This window comes from Bombyx mori, chromosome 8, assembly GCF_030269925.1.
Source record: "Bombyx mori chromosome 8, ASM3026992v2".
Classification (NCBI taxonomy): Eukaryota; Metazoa; Arthropoda; class Insecta; order Lepidoptera; family Bombycidae; genus Bombyx; species Bombyx mori.
Genome location: NC_085114.1, coordinates 3,947,678 through 3,969,344, shown reverse-complemented (window position 1 = coordinate 3,969,344; position 21,667 = coordinate 3,947,678). Strand labels below are relative to the sequence as shown.

Here is a 21,667-nt window from a genome sequence, read left to right as displayed (position 1 = left end):
TAATAAAAACAGCCCAATCAGAAAAAATACAAATATTTTGGTTGTTCGTTATAATAGTGCATGCATATCTTTGTCACGTCAGGTGTAAATACTTTTACAATTTAAAAGTAAAAACAGGTATTCATCTTCTTCTTTTTTTAAGTATGGCAATTAACTTCTTGCGATTGCAATTTAACGAGATGAAATAAAAGTTCAGTAAAGTGGTGGCTATTTACAGAGACTTCAGTGGGCTTTTTTTTATTGCCCTAGTCGGCAGACGAGCGTTGATGGTGAGTGGCTACCGTCGCCCATGGACTTCAGCAATGCCAGGGGCATAGCCAAGCAGCTGGCTACCGTTAAGTACTCTCGACAAGGCTTTTTGGAAAAACCAGAGATGAGAAGTCCTCCGCTAAAATTTTGCTCCTTGCGTTCCCGCCATATTAATGATAATATGATAATGATTAATGATTAATTTTGGCGTTACGTTTGGTTACTGTATTAGAAACGCAAAGTAATTGCCTGTTTTGTTACGATCTCGCAAATACAACGTTTTAAGGAAACGAAATTCAATATTATTATTACTGGTAGTAGGACCTCTTGTGAGTCCGCGCGGGTAGGTACCACCACCCTGCCTATTTCTGCCGTGAAGCAGTAATGCGTTTCGGTCTGAACGGTAGGGCAGCCGTTGTAACTATACTGAGATGTTAGAACTTATATCTCAAGGTGGGTGGCGCATTTATGTTGTAGATGTCTATGGGCTCCAGTAACCACTTAACACCAGGTGGGCTGTGAGCTCGTCCATCCATCTAAGCAATAAAAAAAAGAAAAAAAAAATTCGGCTAGCGATATAAAACTGCAGCAGCTAAAAGGGAATACGCATAACTATTTCAGTGAAATGGCTACGACATAACAACACTGCAGTTGGCGAAGCGCCAGAGATGTTGAAAACGATATAGGACGACATGTTCATTGAAAAAAATAACGAACAACCGTTGTATCAAACCGAAAAACTACTTTCTTATTTAGTTTCGAACGTATATTGCCTTTCCCACTATAATTGTTTTCCACTATTGTAACTATAATTGTAACTATAATGAGATCTTAGAACTTATATCTCAAGGTGGGTGGCGCATTTACGTTGTAGATGTCCATGGGCTCCAGTAGCCACTTTACACCAGGTGGGCTGTGAGCTCGTCCACCGACCTAAGCAATAAAAAGAAAAAAAAAGTTAATGATGATTATATCTTACATGGCCAGATGATCCGATAAGTTTTTCGATAATAATCTTTTAATATAGACTGCTCCAACTACTACTATTTTAAGTCATACCGTTAGCATTACCTTTACTATTATCTATCTGACGGATAGCAAAATACTGCGAGCTTAACGATATTTAGCCTACACTAAGCACTTCCGAAAATACCTTCCTTTCCTAGCCCCTAATTTATATTATAATCGCCTACTGGTTACTTGTGCAAGCTGGATTGAGATGTTGCTGTACCATCATGTTTATTTCTGCCGAAAACAAGCAAGCGCGGTAATAACGAGTTACCTTTTGAAAGATGGCAAAGCCGTGAAGCCAATTCTATTGGGACTTCGGAATTTCTAACGACTTCCAGAAGTAAGATGGTTTGTAATATGCAGTTTCATTCATTGTTAATTTTAAGTACCGCAGACAACACTTAGATTATTATTCTTTTAACATTTTCAGATGGCATCGAAATTGTTTAAATAGTCCACATTTATCGTTCAATATAATTATCATCATATTAATCAGCCGGGAATTATCCTATCAGAAAATTAATTTCGATCCTAATATGCAGGTAATAGCCACAAATAGTAATTAAACTCTACTGAGCCCATTCAAGGTTTTAATGTCCCAAAAGACCAAGTTTCAGGGCTTAATCAGTTCTGTCAGGGTATTAATAAGAGCAGAGGTTGTCAGTTAATTGGGTGCCAAGAGTTCGGTCCGGTTAATCCCGGGTCTATTTGTACGGGGCGTAACCAATATGTGCCTTCTCACGGGAATAAAGATAGGTCTGATAATTCCTTTGTAGTAAAATTGATTTTGAGGTGAGAGCAATGTTTTGTGTTTTTAGGTTCGTTTTGTTGATCTTTGTGCCGTAGTTTCTGTCTCTGGTAATTAATTTCATACTTTGTATATAGACCGTTCACGAAAGCGGAATAAACTATTTAATACCTCACTGTTTTCTATTAAAATAGAAAGACTTTTTTTTAGGTTCACCAGTGTTCGCTCAGTGGTCAAAATTATCATAATCAATGATGCCTCCAGATTTAAACTCATGGTTTGCATTACATTACTTTGTATTGCTATTAATTGACATGAAATTTCACGAAACAGCAATGTACGCAGCATACGAGACTAAATTTCTTAACTTTAAGATACATAGCATGTAGTGTAGAACACATTAGAAAATAATAATGAAGAATAACAATAGTTATTGAAGAAAAATGAAGAAATTGAAAATATTCTGAAAATACTTTTTAGAGATATCGTGATAAGAATTATATTTTCGTTCATCCTATTTTAGGAAGCGATTCTAAGACACCTTGTATAATAATATGTTTTTACGGGGAATTGTCGTCACTTACACTTTGACAGACACTACGTTTAATAAAAAAAATATTCGCAAATAATTTTTTTTTTTTTTATAATTCTTTATTGTACAAGCAGTTAATACAATATAATAATTGCGAAAAGTTATAAAATGGCGAGCTTAACTCAACAATTGAGTTATCTACCAGCTAACCGTTCTTAAAGAGGGTGAGCTTTACATAGGTGGGTAGAAAAGTACAATCTAATCAATTTACTTATTTGTACAGAACACAATAACAATAATAGTAACAATAATAAATAAAAACACTAATACATCATATATCAGACTATATACATACTTATTCATAGTCGGATGTGCTAAAACCCACAAGTGTTTTGCATCTGGACTTTATGTTTTAAGAAGTGAAGCGGAACTCACCGCGAGTTGTTTATGCGCTATGGATTTTTTTAAGCACCAATCACAAAAACTTTTTTACTGGTGGCAGGATGTCTCGTGAGTCCGAGGGTTGGGTACCACCACTCTACCTATTTCTGCCGAGAAGCAGTAATGCGTTTCGATTTGAAGGGTGGGGCAAAAACTGAGATCTTAGAATTTATGTCTCTTGATGGGTAACGGCATTTACGTTGTGCTATGGGCTCCGGTAACCACATAACATCAGGTGGGCCATGAGCTCGTCCACTCATCTAAGCAATAAGAAATAAAAAAATACTATTTTCCATCTTTTTTGTAGAAAGAAGATTGAAAATAGTATTGATTTAGATAGTAAATAGTAATAGTATAACAGAAAATCCTTAGCGAGTAGTCGCTAAGGATTTTCTGTTCTATAAACGCCATGTTATTAATATCTTAATTTCGTTGTCTTTACATATTTTCATCCAATATACATATAAAATGCAGCAGAGATGCGAATTTTGCGATGGATGTGTGGAGTAACGAGAATGGATAGAATACGGAATGAATATGTTAGGGGAAGTTTAAAAGTGGCAGAGACCTGTGACAGAGAAGCTGAGAAGTGCGCGTTTGGGATGGTATGGACATCTGAAGAGACGAAATGAAAATGAGGTTGGTAAGAGAATGTTAACTATGAATATGGAAGGATATAAAGGAAGAGGTCGACTTAAGAAGAAATGGATGGATTGCGTGAAAGATTATATGTGTAAGAGGGGAGTGAGCGAAGAGATGGTACATGATAGAGGAGTATGGAAGGAGAAAACATGTTGCGCCGACCCCAGGTGACTGGGAGAATGGCAGGAGAATGAAAATGATACACATATAAAACAAAGTATTACGTACTCTCACGAAAATTGTCTAGATAATGAACCTATCTATTTGCATTTAAAAAACAAGATGTACAAATTGCATTCACTAATATTTTTTTTTTTTTTAACACCCTTGTACGCAGACGAGCATGCGGCCCACCTCATGGTGAGTGGTTACCGTTGCCCATGCAATGGACTTCAGCATGCCAGGGGCAGAGCCAAGCCGCTGCCTACCGCTTAATACTCTCCACAAGCCTTGTTTGAAGAAGGACATGTCATAGCGCTCGGGAGACACCGTGGAGGGGAGCTCATTCCATAGCCGGATGGTACGTGACAAAAAGACCTCTGGAAACGCACTGTGGATGACCGCAGTGGCTCCAGGTAGTACGGATGAACTCTACTCCGGTGGCGGGCGGTGCGATGGTAAAAACGAGATGCCGGTAACATCTCGAACAATTCCTAAATGTGACAGTTATGTATAATAGTTTTTATTATTATTACAATATAATCTTACCTAACTGCCGATAGCATCAACGGGCTATTTTGGCTTCAGTTAACAGTTAGGTGAGTTCACGGGGCTCAGCCTGAGAGAATTTGCTATTATCTGCTCTAGCAATAGCAGTGCTTCACTGAATCTACAACCGGATCGTGAACCACTGGAAATATTCGGCGAGAATCTCAATGAGTTGTGTCAGTGAGTTATGTTGCAAGCCGAGTTTTCGTCGCTTTCGACCAGTTCCACCTGTAACCGGTGCTTAGAATGCCTGAAAGGACCGAGAGTCGATCGAAAAGATCCGAAACGACATGATACTTACTCGAACAGAAGTTTGCAAAACCTTTGTAGGGTGAAAAAATGTTAAAACGTGTTTTCCATATAAAGTGGGATTTAGACGCCACACATTTATCTATTACTCAATCATTTTTAGAAAGCTTAAATAAATTTTTGAACTTTGTATAAAATCCGCGGTTGATTAAATCATTTTGATCGACAATTGAAGCTTAACTCGCCATCATCAGTCAACGTCGACCGCCTGTCAGCTTTAAATTTTTGAATATTCTTTTTTTCTGTGTTTACCTTATACTGCCATGAATGTATTTTTTCTTTTTATAGAAATCACAGAGATAGATTATACTAGTGACAGATTCGCTAAATGTCATTGTCCTTTGAATTTAATTTGGTTTGAAGAACCGATCTTTTTTTTTATTATTCTTGTAGGTATACGCACATACTTGATGGTTAGTGATTACCGTCGCCCATGGACTTCAGCAATGCTAGGGGCAGAGCCAAGCTGCCGCCTGTCGTTAAGTACTCTCCACAAGCTTCGTTTGAAGAAGAACTTGTAACTATACTGAACTTAGAACTTATATCACAAGGTGGGTGGCGCATTTACGTTTTAGATGTCTATGGGCTCCAGTAATCACTTAACATCAGGTGGCTGTGACATCCGTCTAAGCAATAAAAAAAGGACATGTCATAGCGCGCGGGAGACATCGTTGATTCTAAAACCAGATGGAACGTGGCAAAAAATACCTCTGGAAATCCACTGATGAACTCTACTCCGGTGGCGGGTGGTGCGATGGTAAAAATGAAGTGATGGGATCATCTCAAATTGGGATGGGATCATCTGTTATGTACGACAAGTTTGCTTGGGCTTCTATTTCTACTTTTTTTTGTATAGGTATAATAAATATTTTATAGCAGCAAAAAGCGGTTTCCTTTTGACAAAATAGACACAAATAAATTTAATTAAAAAATACGATTTTTACACCTAGTCTATTTGCGTATTTTGTTGTTTTGTACAATCTATATATTAATACGTGAAGCAAAAACTTTGTATCCCTTTTTACGAAAATTGCGCGGATGGAGGAGTATGAAATTTTCCACACTTATAGAGAATATAGAGAAGAAGTGCACAATGCTAATATTTTTTGAAAATAATGCATAAAAGATACATTAAATCAATAAAGAAAACATTACACACACTACATACCATGTATTTGACGCACACACGCATGCATACTATTTATGGTCAAATTGAGAATAGATTAAATATTGTTTGTCTTTATTAATATTTTTTTATAGTGTAGCCTTAGCGAAATTTGTGATTATAGAAGTATAAAATACAATCATAATACTGTACAAACTTACAATCTCAATTAATTATAGTCGAATTTCGACTACTACTGGACCTCTAGTATAAAATAAATGATTATGTCACGGATCCAGCTCTAAAGAACATATTAGACGGTATATGTATAAACAAAGGTTTAAAAAGGTTTAAGGTTTAAATAACACTTACTGGTGGTAGGACCTCTTGTGAGTCCGCACGGGTAGGTACCACCGCCCCGCCTATCTCTGCCGTGAAGCAGTAATGCGTTTCGGTTTGAAGGGTGGGACAGCCGTTGTGACTATACTGAGACCTTAGAACTATATCTCAAGGTGTGTGGCGCATTTAGGTTGTAGATGTCTATGGGCTCCAGTAACCACTTAACATCAGGTGGGCTGTGAGGTCGCCCACACATCTAAGCAATAAAAAAAAAAAAAAAATTACAGAATGAAACATCATCCTTATATGAAGTTTCTTTTTCATTACAATCGGTAAAATGTACCTAATAAGTATTTGGTAGGTCATATCATACATTCATAAAATTAAATAGGTCGGGTGAGAGTACCTTATACCCAGGTCGTAATAACAACCATAAAATGAATCTTTGTGATACTTTGTATCCATAAGCAATTTGAGATGTTTTACTTTTAGTATCACATTGATTTTTCTTCAGCAAGTATTTTTGATATGTGTAGGTGCTATTTGATATTAATGGTGGTGATGATGACATAGCCTATTATTAAAAAGTAAGTTAATGCTTTCACTCCAACTATCGCCATTTCCAATGCGCTCGTAGAAAGTTCACATTCATGTAAATTTTCTAGTGTTTTTCTAGTTCTTTAAATACAGGATTAACTTGAGAAATGTTTAAAGTAAATTTATTTATTTCTCTTTAGATCGAGCCTTAGGGATGAATAATGCGCAAAGTTCCCAACAGTCTGGAGATGTACTACGCAACGTTATTATTTGCGTAAAGATGCTTTCCATGCGTACTATTAGAATAGCTATTAGCTAGGGTAAATATTAGAATTGACATATAGCTTTTTCTATACCCAACCTTGATGAAAAATCGCCGTGATAAGCCAGGGTTGTGACTTCTGACCGGGCGGTTATCGTTGAGACCGGCGTCGTTGTTGACGAAGTTCGCCTCGACGATCCGTCTGTCGGGTGTTCTAGGGGTATCGCCTTGAATCTGGTTGTAGTGTTGACCGCGGGAACCCACCTACTCTGCTCCGGTTCTGACCCCGGGCGGAAACTTAGAACTTATATCTCAAGGTGTGTGGCGCATTTACGTTGTAGATGTCTATGGGTTCCAGTAACCACTTAACACCAGGTGGGCTGTGAGTTCGTCCACATGTAGGCAATAAAAAAAAATTGATCGTTGGGTCAGAAAGAGCAAGGGGAGTCGTTTGGTGGGTAGGGCCCTAAAGTATCCTTGGGCCCGCAGTTTGCTCCCAACGGCTGCAGACTGTTAAGTCCCACATACCCCAAATGCTCCCCAGGCGTGATCACTTGTTATGAGTTTTCGCCCTCTACTGAAAAAAAAAGGTTATGATCGGAACCTTATCTATCGAACTACATTAATATCTTTCTTCTTATTGCTTCAATACACTAGGTGGCGTCGGCATAAAGAGTGTCCATGATGTTTGATTTCAGTCCGCGCTCTGTGGGAATAAAATAAGGAGCCAGGTCATCATCATCATCATCATCTCAGCCTGTCTCCTGTCTACTGTCCAACTGATGTCCAGTGCGGTCGGTCCGTTGCCACCTGCATCCAACGCGATCCAGCGATTTTCACCAGGTCGTCGGTCCAACTGGTCCCCCACAAGTCGTCGTGGCCTAAAGGATAAGACGTTCGTTGCATTCGTATGAAGCGATGCACCGGTGTTCGACTCCCAGGCAGGCGGGTACCAATTTTTCTAATGAAATACGTACTCAACAAATGTTCACGATTGACTTCCACGGCGAAGGAATAACAACGTGTAATAAAAATCAAACCCGCAAAATTATAATTTGCGTAATCACTGGTGGTAGGACCTCTTGGGAGTCCGCACGGGTAGGTACCACCACCCCGCCTATTTCCGCCGTGAAGCAGTAACAGCCTGGCCACGGGACATTCGCCGATGCGAATATTCGCGCGGTGCGAACGGCGAAGCGTCTAGCGACTAAAACAAGCGCATAGAAATGTACCTAACAAGCCACGCACACCGGCGACCGGCGATTTTTTTTTTTTTTTTTTTTTTTTTTTTTATGATTGAAAGTTTACTGGTGGCCCGAAGGCCTTTCCAGTTTCACCAGGACAGGTGGGCGAGCAAAGGCTCAGCCAAGAGGGGTGGGATTTGCTAACAACTGCCCGAGCGCCTCCGAAGGAGACCTAACAACTCAAGAGCAATTGTTTCGCGAATGAATCTACTACCGGATCGGAATCGCGACCCGCTGAGAAGATCCGGCGAGAAACTCAGAGGGCTGATGCATGGGTTAGGTTGCACGTCGACCTCTTTGTCGAGTTCGACGAGTACGGTTACCGGGGTCCCTAAGCCTGCCCCTAGTATTAGAGCTGAAGGCATCTAATGCAAAGGTTATAGGATCTGATGGATCCGTAAGGACGTGTCTAGGGCGTCGACGGTGACTGGCTCCTGCATGATCAGGATTCGGGGAGTAGTCAGCGGCGGCAACGATAAGGCGATTATCATGACGCATAGCCTTATCGAAGTATCGTTCCGACGCTGACTTCATGTATTTCCGAATTGATTCGAGGCCCAGGTCGTCGTGTAGGTCAACGTTCCTCACGAACCACGGAGCCCCGACAGCTAACCTGCAAAAGCGGGATTGTAGGGATTGGAGGGTATCTATGTGTGTGCGGGCCGCGTGAGCGAACACCACACTCGCGTAAGTCATGACGGGCCTTATGCAAGTTTTGTAAAGTGTCACCTTGTTCCGAAGGGACATTTTACTCCGCTTACAGATCATGGGGTAGAGTCTACCGAGAATAAACGCGGCACGGTCACGGACTGATTTTATATGCGGGCGGAATGTCATCGATGCATCCAGGGTAACGCCCAGGTACTTGACCTTCCTGGCCCAGGGTATGGGTTGTCTAAAGAGAGTAATCGGGGGTGTGAGATTCCTCCTCCTAATCCGGGAGGAAATCCGTGTGGAGCTTCCCCTCTGAAATAGCACCGCAGTACTTTTCGCTGGGTTGATGTCTATGCGCCATTTTCGGAACCACTGTCCTAGGGCTAGGGCTGCGCTCTGAAGCTTCTTCGCGATTAGGGACTTATTTCTACTAGAATAGTAAACAGTCGTGTCGTCGGCGAATAAAGCTAAATGGGTCGGCGGCGACCGGGGAATATCGTTGACGAATAAGCTAAATAGGAGGGGTGAGAGGACAGAGCCTTGCGGGACTCCAGCTGTGAGAGGTCGTGGGGAGGAGCGGGTTCCCTCGACTCGATATCGAAAAGAGCGGTTCGACAAGAAGTCCCGTATGATGAGCACGAGACTATCCGGCACGCCCATGTTGAATAGTTTGAAAATCAAACCATTGTGCCAGACTTTGTCGAACGCTTTTGCGACGTCGAAGAAGAGAGCTCCCGTGTATAACGGTTTTGGTCGATTAAGCCCCACAAGAATGTGCTCCGTGAGGCGGTGCACCTGTTGAACGCATGAGTGATTTGTACGGAATCCGAATTGTTCATCGATAAGAATGCCCTTGGATGAGACGAAGTCTCTGAGGCGTTTGTAGAGCAGACGCTCATACAGTTTGCCTAGAGACATGAGGAGGCTAATCGGGCGGTAGCTCGTCGGATGATTTTTTGGTTTACCGGGTTTATGTATGCCGATAACGTCCGCTTCTTTCCACACCGCGGGAAAGATACAGTTCGCCATAGCGGCATTGAAAATAGATGCCAACATCACGATGAGTTGGACGGGTAGAAGTTTAATAACGCGGTTGGATATACCGTCGGAACCGGGAGCCTTGCGAGGACGTAGGTCTTTGATCAAGTCTTTAACTTCCATCGGGGTGACGGGTGGTAACGCATCAGAGGGTGGCAAGGAGGCTCTGCGTTCTACCTCACTGTCTACTAATTCTACATGAACAGGGTCCACGGATTGAGTGCTGGGCGTGCACTGGGTTTGCAATGTATCGGCCAGCAGCTCTGCTTTTTCGTCATCATCGAACGCCGCGAGTCGGCCTGAGGGGCCTACGAGGGGGGGCATAGTTACTACCGTATCCGATTTGAGAGTACGAGCTAAGCGGTAGTAAGACCTTTGAGAGGGCGCGAGTCCTTCTAAGAAATCAGACCATCTGGCATCTCGGACTTCGGTGATGCGAGACTTTACGTCGCGTTGTAGGGCACGCATTCGAATACGATTTTCCGCGGTAGGATACCTATCGTACGCACGGATCGAGGCGTTCTTAGCTCTAAGGAGTTCCCTAATATCGTCGGGCAATTTGAAGCGGTGAAGGAAGTCCTCCGCTACAACTTGCTTCGATGACCTATCTAATGTCGAGGTGATGTGTGACGTTACGATGTCTATGGCTTCAGCGGTATCCTGAGGAGACGGGATAGAGTCCGGACTAAACGGAAGCGATGGTGGATCAGATTCAGCCAGGCTGATGCCCAGCGTGTGCCAACCCACCACAGTCCTCGTGACGGGAACGGAATCGGGAGCGCGACCGAGCTTCATAACGACGGGACGGTGGTCTGAATCTAACTCTGAAACTACTTCGATCGAGTGTAAGCGCAGAGTTACGTTTTTTAATAACGCTATGTCGAGTATATCCGGGCGATGCGCGATATTTAGCGGGTAGTGAGTCGGGGTTAGCGGAGCGACGATATCGAAGGCGAGATCATCGACTAACGCGTCAAGCCGCCTGCCATTCGGGGTTGTGGTGTGTGAGTTCCACCTGATGTGTTTACAATTTAGGTCGCCCGCCAGAATGACAGAGCTCCCCATACCGAGCAGCGTCTCGATATCACTGCTTAGAACGATCTTATCCGGTGGAAGATAAACGGACGCGATAACGATCGGCGCGTGTCCCGTCAGTGAGATTCGGCACACTGATGCTTCGATATTAGCGAGCGCGGGAGGATCGAGCGGGACGCAATGCAGGGCTCTTCTATAGTAAATGACGGTACCACCACCACGGGCAGAGAGCCTGTCGTTCCTGACCATGTTATAGTTCGCGATTTTAGGGTCACGGCGCGCGGGCTTAAGTAGGGTCTCCTGCACTAAAAAGATATCAATTTGGTGGTCACGCAAAAAGTCAGAAACCTGATCACGTTGATTTGCGAGACCGTAAGCGTTAAAAAATCCTATCGTTACGGATAGGGGCTTTATTCTACTTATATACGCCATTGATTACCGGCGGAGTGAGGGGAGGACGTACGTATTTAATGACGCGTATACGTCGGCGTATTCCTGCACAACGGCGATAAAGTGTTGTGCAGTGGAGGCAGCGCGAATGGCGTCGCCCAAAGCGTTAACGCGCTCAAAGTTGATCGACTGAAAGAAGTCGATCGCTAAAGCGAGATTGTCGGACGCGGTCGGAGGGCAAGTCGCGGGAGAGGGACGAGTCGCGGGGGCGGGACGAATCGCGGAGGAGGGAGTTGTAGCCGTGTTCGTGTACGGCAGCGGTTTTGCCCAGGCCGAGACACTGGGCACCGCCGCCGGAACGAACGCTGGCTTAGCCTGCGACGCAGAGGGTGCCGAGGCTTTGATGTCTGGGCCGGAAGCTCGGAGGCGGTTTTGGCGGGCGACGCGGCGATTTATTTTAGGGGCTCGGGGGCAACCACGGTAATTCGCGGGGTGACCCTGTGTTCGACACAGGACGCAGCTAGGCGGTTCCGTCGCGGTTTTTTGGTCGCGAGCGCAGAGGGCCGTGGCGTGATCGCCCAAACACTTAACACATCGGGGGCGCGCGTGACAGTTACGGGAAGAGTGCCCGTACAATTGACAGTTATGGCACTGGCTAGGAGTGCCTTTTTTATGGGGGGCTTCGACAGCGATACCAGAGAGCCTACAGACGGTCTGTGTGTTAAAGATTTTCTTACCCTCGGGGGTAGGCTGGAGAGCGACTAGAACCATATTATATGGCTCCCTACCGCGACCGGTGTGCATACGGTGCACAGAATTCACTGGTAGGCCTTGTTCTAACAGGTCGGCTTTTACGAGCTCTACATCTAACTCTTTAGGGATTCCGCGTATTACAACGCGGAGTTCGCGCTCCTCCTGGAGCGTATACGTATGGAAACTTATACGCTCCTTACGGAGGTAAGAAGAGAGGGCCCTATGGTCGTCGGGTGTTTGAACCTTAATTTGAATGCCGTTCGCGAGGTTACGGGCATTCGTGAAATTTATATTTTTGGCCTTAAGGGCCAGGCAAACTCGATCCCAAGCTGCCTTCTCCTGAAGGATAACCGGGGGAGGGGTCTGGGTTTTATTTTGTGCCACCGGACGCGGCGACGGAGTGGCACGGGCTGGGGGCGCAACGGGAGTCTGAGGGCGGGGGCGCGACGCGTTCACGGCTTTGCTAATTTTAGCGGCCGCGGGAGCTCGAGACTCCGCGGCACGCTTCTTACCCTTCTGTACCAGGGTGAATCCATCCGTCGATGAGGCGGGGGCGAGGTCGACCTCCATGTCCGAGTCAGAGTCGGAGCACGAGGAGGCGGGTGCAGGCGACCTACGAGCAAGTGTAGGTGTTTTAGAGGGCGCGACGGAGGCCGCGGATGATCGCTCAGCTGAAACGATGGTCACGGCGGACGACGCAGCAGCTTTTCTCGCCAGTATAGGCGACACGGGAGCGGCAGGCACGACAGAGGCTGCGGTGCTCAATGCAGAAGCTCTGCACGCAGGTACAGGCGACGCAGGAGCAGCGAGCGCGGCGGAGTCCTCGAGAGGGCTCGCAGTGTGATTGGCCTTGAAGGCCAAAAACTCCGAGGCGAGCTGTGGGTGGCGAAGTCGGAGGAATTCCGCGAATACAGCGTCCATGATCGCTGAGTACCCAGGTGGGGCGGCCCCGGGTCTTGAAAACACTCGCCTTGCGGCGAGGCCCCAACTTCTCGGACCTGAGCGGTTCTATTGAACACAGGTGGCAATGCGGCGCGATTACTACAGGACAAAGAAAAAGCACAACAAAACAGAAATTACGAAAAGAAACAAAACAAATAAATACTTGCAGGAAGCCACTTTGTCGGCAGATGTACCACGAACACAGAAACAACAAAAGGAAACAAAACAAATAAAAACTTCCAGAAAGAGCACTTAGTCGGCAGATGTACCACAAACACAGGCCGCGCGAACAATGGCCGGGCTAACAAAAGCCGGGCGAACAAAGACCGGGCGATCGAGTGGACGATGAGCACGTCCGCACGTGACGGGTGCCTCTATCGGAATGCGACCGGCGAAGCGACCGGCGAAATGTACCGAGCGAATCGCGCGATGCGGCGGGCGAGCAAAACAAATGCATGAATACGGACGGCGCGAGCCACGGAGTCGAGCGGTAGTCGCGGCGAATAGTGCAGTGATTAAATGAGTTTAGTTGTTTTCGCCGCGAAAAATTAACGCCGAAATTTTTATATTTTTTATTTATTTTTTATTTTATATTTTTAAAGTCGTCGTGGCCTAACGGACGTCCGGTGCAATCGTGTTGAGCGATGCACCGGTGTTCGAATATCAGGCGGGTACCAATTTTTGTAATGAAATACGTACTCAACAACACTCAACGTTCACGATTGATTTCCACGGTGAAGGAATAACATCGTGTGATAAAAATGAAATCTTCAAAATAATAATTTGCGTAATTACTGGTGGTAGGACCTCTTGTGAGTCTACACGGGTGGGTACTACCACCCTGCCTATTTCTGCCGTGAAGTAGTAATGCGTTTCGGTTTGAAGGGTGAGGCAGCCATTATAACTATACTTGAGACCTTAGAACTTATATCTCAAGGTGGGTGGCGCATTTACGTTGTGGATGTCTATGGGCTCCAGTAACCACTTAACACAAGGTGGGCTGTGAGCTCGTCCACCCATCTAAGCAATAAAAAAATAAAATAGCTGAAATACTAGCTAGACCAGCTATTTGGAAGTCTAGCCACCCAAAGTATTTCTCGTACTTCTTGTGGAATTCTCCATCTATAGGTATACTCCGATTCTTATTCAAATCATGTACTTCACAATCTTTTCCAAATAATAGGTCCTGAACCAAAAAACTATTAATTTGTAAGCAATATCGAGATAATTTCGATATAGACATTTCGCTGTCGGACTTCCTTACTAGTCGCGGCGGCGAACGTGAGTACCCGTGGCCTGCAAACGGTGCTGCGCGAATGGTCGCCTCGCCCACCGCTTCGCTGTTCGCACCGCCGATCCCCGTGGCCAGGCCGTAATGCGTTTCGGTTCGAAGGGTGGGGTAGCCGTTGTAACTATACTGAGACCTTAGAACTTATATCTCGAGGTGGGTGGCGCATTTGCGTTGTAGATGTCTATGGGCTCCAGTAACCACTTAACATCAGGTGGGCTGTGAGCTCGTCCATCCATCTAAGCAATAAATAAAAAAACACTGCGCTTGCCAGGAACCGGGTAACACATATTTTTCAAAATGACAGCTTAAGCTACAAATTACAGGAAACCGCATGTTGGCATTTGTAGCTAATATCAAACAAGAGCTAAGATATTTATTACGAGCGAGCTGTCGGATCACCTGATGTTAAGCTGTTACCGGAGTCCATAGAATTGGAAGCCGCCGCCTATCTTGACACTTGAGATCAAATTTACAATTGTATACTCGTAGTGATTACGCAATTTTGTAATTTTGACGGATGTGATTTTCAATATATGACTCCTTCGTCGTGGAAGTATGTAGCTCGTGAACGTAAATAAAATGCTTCAAAAATAGGTTATTTTGGGCATTTAAAAACCGACTGAATCGCAATGCTTGATACGATTACACCGGTCGTCTTATCTTTTAAGCCACGACGCCTTCGAAACGATTGCAATTATTAGAATATATTTTAATAACATTTTTTACCTTTTTACTGATCACGTCAGAGATCATTTTTAGTTTTAAGTTAAAGAATGCTTTAAGGACAAATATGATAGTTTTGGGCCGACAATGATTGACGATCCGGCTTACGGAAAACCTTAAAAGTTTATGTCACTAAATTCTGATGTAAAATATCTCTCCTTAGCTTTGAGTCTTTAAGGTTTCGTTTCGATTGCATCGACCGCGGACATACAGTTGTTTTTACGTTCTGTTATAGAATTAACACAGTATATGAGTAATTTATGAAAGAAATATGTTCGCTCATTTTTTTGTTGTTGTTCCGCATCCAATATTTTCCCGCATATTGCCATAAGTCATCGGTCTATTGAGCATTAGGGATTTTTTGTTGCTTTGATGCGTGGACAAGCTCACAGCCCACCTGGTGTTAAGTGGTTACTGGAGCCCATGGACATCTACAACGTAAATGCTTCACGGCAGAAATAGGCAGGGCGGTGGTACCTTACCCGCGCGGACTCACAAGAGGTCCTACCACCAGTAATTACACAAATTATAATTTTGCGGGTTTCACTTTTATTACACGATATTATTCCTTCACTGTGGAAGTCAATCGTGAACATTTGTTGAGTACGTAATTCATTAGAAAAATTGGTACCCGCCTGCCTGGGAGTCGAACACCGGTGCATCGCTTCATACGAATGCACCGGACGTCTTATCTCTTAGGCCACGACGACTTCAATGGGGATGTCCACTACTGCCCTTATATGGGTTATGTGATCTATAGATTCGTACTCATTCATACATTCATTTTTACTGGTGGTAGGACGTCTTGTGAATTCCGCACGGGTAGGTACCACCGCCCTGCGGTTGTGTTGTAACTATACTGAGACCTTAGAACTCACATTTCAAGGTGGGTAGCGGCATTTACGTTGTAGATATCTAGGGGCTCCGGTAACCACTCAACACCAGGCGGGCTGTAAGCTTGTCAATCCATCTATGCAATAAATAAATAAATAAGAAAGATTCATAATTAAAATGAAGATTTTTTGAGGAGGGTAAGCTGGATTGAGGACGATAAGAATATATTTTCATATTTTTAATTCATTTAATAAAATTCACTATTTAAAAATATATTTTTTCACATTAATTGACCACCTACTACGTTAATATAATTTAGTCTTGTAAATCGAAACGATAACAAAACTAAGTAGTTATAACAAGTTTAGGATTACAGCAATGACGTTGACGTATTGTTATTTGCTTTTTGTTTATAACTTATAATATGTTTTCTTCGTTGTCTTTTAGTTCTGAGTTTTTTTTTGGTTAAAATTTCAGGTTATGTTTGTCGAAATAGATTTCAAGTTTCGTCATTTCTCTGTAAAATGAGATGAAGGAATTAAGCCACCCATATATAATCTATATCTGTTCGTTAGTCTCGCTAAAACTCGAGAACGGCTGGACCGATTTGGCTAATTTTGGTCTTGAATTATTTGTGGAAGTCCAGACGAGGTTTAAAAGTTAGATAAATATGAAAATGGTTGGAATTAAATAAAAATAACAATTTTGTTTTTCCTTTGATGTGTCCCCCGTCGGACCGATTCCTTCTGTTTGTTTTAAGTTTATTTTATACAAAAGTTTATGTCTTTTATTTATCGATTGAGGCACTACGAAGTCTGGCGGATCAGCTGGTATAGAATAAAATTTACATCAAAATTAAGATGGTTTCAGATTCACATAAGCCTTTTAGGGGCGTTTTCAAATCGTGCCATTTGCCATGAAAATCATGGCAAATCGTGGCTAATCCGGCAAGGATGATTAGGCGGGGTCATTTCCTAATATATAATTTTGTACAACACAGAAGTTTGCCGAATATTTCACATCAGGACATATAATAAGCAGCATAGGGACTAGAAAAGATCTGCAGTATTGAGCAGCTAGTCTTTTTTTTATTGCTTAGATGAGTGGACGAGCTCACAGCCCATTTGGTGTTAAGTGGTCACTGGAGATATAAGTTCTAAAGTCTCAGTATAGTTGCAACGGCTGCCTTACCCTTCAAACCGAAACGAATCACTGCTTCACGGCAGAAATAGGCAGGGCGGTGGTACCCACCCGCGCGGACTCACAAGAGGTCCTACCACCAGTAATTACGCAAATACAAATTTTGCGGGTTTGATTTTTATTACACGATGTTATTCCTTCACCGTGGAAGTCAATCGTGAACATTTGTTAAGTACGTATTTCATTAAAAAAATTGGTACCTGCCTGAGATTCGAACGCCGGTGCATCGCTCAACATGAATGCACCGGACGTGTTATCCTTTAGACCACGACGGTTTATCCGCTGACTTTCTTTCTTTTAGTTCTATATTTATCTTATAGTTTCCGTGTAACTACAAGGCAGCTCTCAGTTTTGTGGTGTCAATAGCTACCTATATTCCACTTCCAAGTACTGGGCGAATTAGCCTGCTAACAAATGCATTAGGGTTCGAGTGGAACTAGTTTACTTTGCCTTATTCGTTTTTATAAGCCAATTAATTAAACTAGAGGTCCCGCAGTGGTCGAAATTCGACTCTAAATAATTGGAATTGTAAGTTTGTACACCATTATGATTGTATTTTATACTTCTATAATCACAAATTTCGCCAAGACTACACTATAAAAAATATTCACAAAGACAAATATAATATATTTAATCTATTCTCAATTTGACAACAGACGTCAAGAACAAAAGTTTGACAATAAATAGTATGCATGCGTGTGTGCGTCAAATACATGGTATGTGGTGTGTGTAATGTTTTCTTTATTGATTTAATGTATCTTTTATGCATTATTTTAAAAACATATTAGCATTGTGCACTTCTTCTCTATATTCTCTATAAGTGTGGAAAATTTCATACTCCTCCGTCCGCGCAATTTTCGTAAAAAGGGATACAAAGTTTTTGCTTCACGTATTAATATATAGATACATAGACATTTTTTATCATCTATCACACTTTGATCTCACGTTAACATTTATAAATACATCTTAGAGCATTTAAAAAAACAAGAGTCATTAAACTACCATCTAAACTACCTTAATAATACCAACTTAATTTAAAACGATCTTAAATTATTGTCGAACGTTATTAACGAATTAAACCGGTTATAATATTAAGGTTTATATCTCTTTATAATTGAAATTTAGCAGGTACGCAAAGAAGAAGGAACGGACCTTTATAGAGCCATTAAATTTTCAGGCAACTCGAACGTTTCATGAGAAAAGTGAAGGGTTCTTAATGAAGTGCGGCCACCTGAATACGATATGAAGGGTCTATTCTACCCGTCGCGCCCGAAACTTATGGAGATTTTTAATATTAAAATTTAAAAAGATATTTCTGGTCATCTGCTTTGTAATTTGATAACGTTTTTAGGTAATGATTGTGATGCCTTTTTTTGCTTCTTTTTTTCTTTCCCTACCTAAGCTGATAGCTTTAAGAGGCTATTTCAGCGTAAGTGAATGCTATTGCGATGCTAAGACTGACCCTAGCAAGAGCAGTGCTTCGCAGAATCTACCACCGGATCGGAAACGCGACCCACTGAGAAGATCCGGCGAGAAACTCAGTTGGCTGTGTCTATGGGTGAATTCGCTCGTCGAGCTCTTCGTCGCAAGCGACGGGTTCAACGAGGACAGTGACCGTGGCGTCCGTAGCAATAGCTTGGAGGTATTGGAAAAGGCAATATATTCGTACGAGCGCATGAAATCGCTCGGTAAGCCGACAGCTTGAATGTTGGTGCTTGGAACTTGCATATACACAAGCTTATCTTGATAATGTCGTTAGCGCTATTCGGGTATCAGTCAAATTATGAAATAAATCAGTCGATTCAAAATATTGTTACGCGCTGGGGTTCGGGATAAATAAATTCTACCGAATTACAAGTATTCAACACTTAGAACATTTAAAACACTTCACTAACACTTTAAAATTCTCAATTCACTTCTTCCGCTTCGCTTCAGGTGATCCGTTCACTGTTTCGCTTCGAGTAGTTCCGATTACAGACTGCGTGCCATCTCTGCAACGCTTTTATAGTCGAGATGAAACCCCTAGAATCGTTGAAAATATTCCACACATTTCGAGTATTGTGTTCCCGCTAACTGACAATAGATGGCGTTGTACTTCTCGAGCGTTCTAGGTGCTACTAGATTCTTTGATATTCGGCGATAGATGTCGTTACTCTTACCGGCGTAACAATATATTCTATTATAAAATGGCTTTCTTTAAAATAGTATTAACGAATAATTGTAGTTAGACCCAGTCAAGTTTCATACTAATAATAAACCTTGTGAATGCAATCAGCGTTATGGATATGTAAAACAATATTACTTAAAATGGATTGTTATCATGTGTGCAAACATCTAGTTTAAAAATTACGTTTTGTAACCGTGAACTTAAACGTGAGCATCATGTTTTTAGACTCTTAAAAATGAGGCTGTCATCGCAAAAGTGGCCTAACCAACAATTTTTCATATTCGTGCTTATATATTGCAATTTACTTAAAACATAATAATAAATTTTGATCCAAAGCCTGTCTATACCCGGTTTCACCCATAGAGAGCAGATGGTTACGAAAACATTATTTTTGCACGTATTGTTTTGTACCTACGAAGCAGTGTAAAAGTAAATTCAAACCTCATTATCTAAACTCAGGCCACTTTTACGCTGACCGCCTCAAATATGCATAGTAGCGCTATGATCATTATCCTTTCGAGCAATGAACGGCTTAATAAAGCCAAAGAGATTACAAATGGTAATTAATATTAAATTTTATTGTCCTAATTATAATGATTATTTATGAAATACGTAAAATATTAGTGTTTTTGCAAATGTTTCTTCGTTATATTTTAACTCTATATCAAAAGGCAAAAACGAGTAAAAGGGGCTCTGTCTCTAAAGAGAACACCCTTGGTTATTGCTATAACAATCTGATTTGAGGGTTCCTACGTCATATAATGATCATTCGTTAATTAAGTATAGTATTTACATAGGGCTATTTAAAATCATGTATACTTTCCGTTGAAAGATCTCGAAATCATCTGTGCTACAATTAGGATAGATAAAAACAATTCATTCTACACACTTTCCAGCGTTTTTATTAGTATTCGAACATAAATTACTTTTCCCTTTGCCGAAAATAATCTTTACAAATACCACGTAAGCATGCTATTTGAAAAACAAATGAATATAGAAAACTAGCGGCCTTCTCCAGCTCCGCTCGGGTCTTTAACAAAAATTTGAACGATATTTTACGTTATTTTATTTAAAAAAATAAAAGAACACTTATTGCGGCGTCATTATAATCGTGAGACATATGCTGTCGCGACACTTTTTGTAAATAATAATGTGTTCTACAAAGTCGTAGTACATTATTTTATTCTATCATCAATAGTTTTCGCAGGGCATGCGATATCAAGAATATTCTAGGTAATTTATTTACACCTTGGGTTACATTATTGGAGTTTTAGTATGGATCCCTAACTTTTTCAAAATAGATTATAGCCTATGTCACTCGGGAATAGTGTAGCTTCCCAACAGTGAAAGAATTTTTCAAATCGGTTCAATAGTTTCGGAGCCTATTCAATACAAACAAACAAACAAATCTTTCCTCTTTATAATATTAGTCAATAAACAAACCGTTTCATGCAATAACCCAGTATTGTTCCGTTTTATACTGACGGAACAGAAAAGAAATTACAAAGCGTGAAATTAAAAGTATTTTTAAACATCTCTCTCAGGCCAGACGCATTAAACATTTTTCTTTGACAATTTCTAGAATGCTTCGTGGCGTATGGCGTTTGAAATTGTAATTTAAATGGAATGAATGCGAAAATTTCCGCTGCTTCATGAAAAATTTCGACTTCATATTACTGGATTTATATTTTCATTGTAGTGGTGTAGATATTGAAAATTTCAAAGTGAAAGGAAAGAAGAGGAAAACCGCCTAACTTTGGTTTATTATATCCAAAGATAGGCGTTACGGATATCAACGAGACTAAGGTGACAGTCATGTTGCGGTAAGTTTATCCAGTCACCTACGATAAAAAATAGCCGTGAAATATATTCAGTTACTTTATAAAAAATGAATCGTAAAACTACTGTTCCCTATTTTTAGACAATTCAGTAAATCTTGAATCTGGATAAGAGAGCCACGGATAGTTCGCTGGGATGCCTTAAATTATCTTAGGCTAGAACGGCCTTCCAAAGCATTGGGCGCCAATCGACCATGACTTCTTACAATATGGCTGCGTTTTATAAAAGAACCAGTCTGTACGAAATAGGGTGTACTTTTTGACAGCTTTAGAGATAGAGCTATGAATCTCAGGGGTCATATTTTAAAGAAAACATTCGATCCTCGTTTTTTAATATTTTATTTTTAATTGCTTAGATGGTCGGACGAGCTCACAGCCCACCTGGAGCTAAGTGGTTACTGGAGCCCATAGACATTTACAACGCAAATGCGCCACCCACCTTGAGACATAAGTTCTAAGATCTCAGTATAGTTACAACGGCTGCCTCACTCTTCCAGCCGAAACGCATTACTGCTTCACGGCAGAAATAGACAGGGTGGTAGTACCAACGGACTCACATGAGGTCCTACCACCAGTGTGGTATATTTAAAAGGTTTTTATTCCTTTTTATTCTAATCATTTTACAATTTTCATAATTTTAGATTCAATTTGAAGTTACCGCGAGAAAGGCAGAGT

The 21,667-nt window shown here is 41.9% G+C and overlaps 1 long non-coding RNA gene across 1 annotated transcript; it reads left to right on the top strand.

Moving 5' to 3' along the window:
- Positions 1–1,904: 1,904 nt before the first annotated feature.
- LOC134199237 (uncharacterized) lies at positions 1,905–2,637 on the top strand. Its single transcript, XR_009973626.1, has 2 exons — positions 1,905–2,052; positions 2,219–2,637. It is a non-coding gene; the product is annotated as an uncharacterized LOC134199237 (long non-coding RNA).
- The last annotated feature ends 19,030 nt before the right edge of the window (positions 2,638–21,667 follow it).